Genomic DNA, 1856 nt, shown 5'->3' on the forward strand with positions numbered 1-1856 from the left:
TTTTTTAAGAGATGGGATCTTGCTGTGTTGACCACGCTGGTCTCAAACTCCTGGGTTCAAACAATCTTCCTGCCTCAGCCCCCAGAAAGTGCTGGGGTTAATGAGGTGTGTAATATACTTTTGGTGCTGGTCGGGATAGGCAGTGGGTCCAGGTGCTCTGCCCTGAGGACATGACCAGTCAACTGAGGCCCAGATGAGGAGCGAGACGAAGCCACAGGACGGCAGGAGGCTGGAGAGGAGAGAGCTCAGGCGGAGGAAACAGCATGTCAAGTGAACCACATCAAGAAGCGTCAGAGACTTTCCTCTTAGAACTTGGGTTTTCTTTGGTTTCTGACCTGCCATCAAAAGGCTGCACTTCACGTGGCGCTGGCACTATCTGTAGTGTGTTTGGAGAAAATAAGTGCCCGTGGAGCCAGGCAGCGTTCGGTGATGACTCGTAAAGCTCACTCTGTACATTCAGCGGAGTATTTAACTCAGGGGCGCTTTCTTGCTTTTCATTAGTGGCTCCATTGAGCTTTCTGAGAAACAGAAAAAAAAGAGGAAAATAAAGGCACACAGATGTTTATTTCTGAAAATAAGATATAGCATTTGTACCCCAAGTCAGTGCCCAACAAGCTAAATATTTCAGGGGTTACATTATTTTACTTTAATGTAGAATTTTTTTTTCCTGAAAATATTTTAGTTTCCCAAAGAAAGTATAGAGCTTTGTCAAGATGTTTAAATTAACAATTAAATAATCAGTTAAAACAACATGCCATTCCTTAAGTCGAGTACATTTCTGCCATTATTTAATTTTTTGAGGTTTCTACATTGAAAGCAGTAGTTACTGCCTTACAATTCAGTGTTTAGAAGTCAGTGCTAATTCCAAGTTCCTGACTAGGCCGGTGTCCTAGGCTCTTCCAGCCAATCTGGAGTGTGGCTTATGAAGCCTAATTATTCTCTAGACTTTTCATTAAATAATGTGAACACTTACCTGTGGAGTATAAGCTTTGCTACATTGGATATGGAAAGACGAAGATTTCAGATGGGCTTGGTTCTAGGAGCACGGGATGGCGGCCACGCTTTGGACGGTGTGGAAGTTCTTTCCGTGTAGTTTACACAGCGGGTAGAGCTTATTCAGCTGTCCCACTTACACAGTACCCACAGCGGCTTCCTCGGTCTCTTCCTTGGCCTCTATGGAAATGCACCCGTACAGGGGGGAAGGTCAGCTTCACAGTGAGTCTTTTTCAAGCCCATCTTTTACCCCTCTGGAGGTCACACTGACCTTGAGGAACTGCAGTTCCCTGTTTCCACAGGTTTCTTTTCTTCCTTCGAGGCAGCAGCACCCTCTGCCCTGCCTGCTCCGGGCACATCAAAGAGTTGGAGTTGTGTACACAGCAGTCTTGGGGTGACTGTGGCTGGTATTAAACTAGGAGACGGATTTGAATCTCATCTCCTCTTCTTGTCAAATATGAGTTTTTGGGCAAATCACGTAACAATTTCCGGATCTGTAAACTGAGGATGGTACTAGTTCCGGTGTTGTGCTGCAGCCTGACGTGCATGCCTCTCTCCCGACTTTGAGTTCAGTGAGTCCTGTGGGAGCCTGAGATCCGCCATGGTGGGAGTGTTGACACCACCAGTCAATACTACAAAGCAGATGCTTTTTGCAAGGCCAGGTGGAGGGCCTGGGTGGGCGGGGCAAGAGGGCAGGGCCATTTGTACCTTTATCAGCACCCGGCTGAGTAGTTCATACCTCATAGGGTCTTGGGGAGATAATTAAGGAGATGCCTGGGGTGTGCTTAACATGGGGGAAAGTCCACAGTAAGGGCTCATTTCCTTTATTATTCTCCTCTTTCATTTCCTCTTTTATTCCAACA

General features: G+C 46.4%; 1 long non-coding RNA gene across 1 annotated transcript in view; it reads left to right on the plus strand.

The window, feature by feature from the left end:
• Window positions 1–1856, plus strand: part of LOC105537677 — a 94257-nt gene that overhangs the window by 83968 nt on the left and 8433 nt on the right. The gene's annotated exons all lie outside the window — the stretch shown is intronic.

The sequence above is a fragment of the Mandrillus leucophaeus genome, unplaced genomic scaffold, assembly GCF_000951045.1.
Source record: "Mandrillus leucophaeus isolate KB7577 unplaced genomic scaffold, Mleu.le_1.0 Scaffold178, whole genome shotgun sequence".
In the NCBI taxonomy this organism is placed as follows: domain Eukaryota; kingdom Metazoa; phylum Chordata; class Mammalia; order Primates; family Cercopithecidae; genus Mandrillus; species Mandrillus leucophaeus.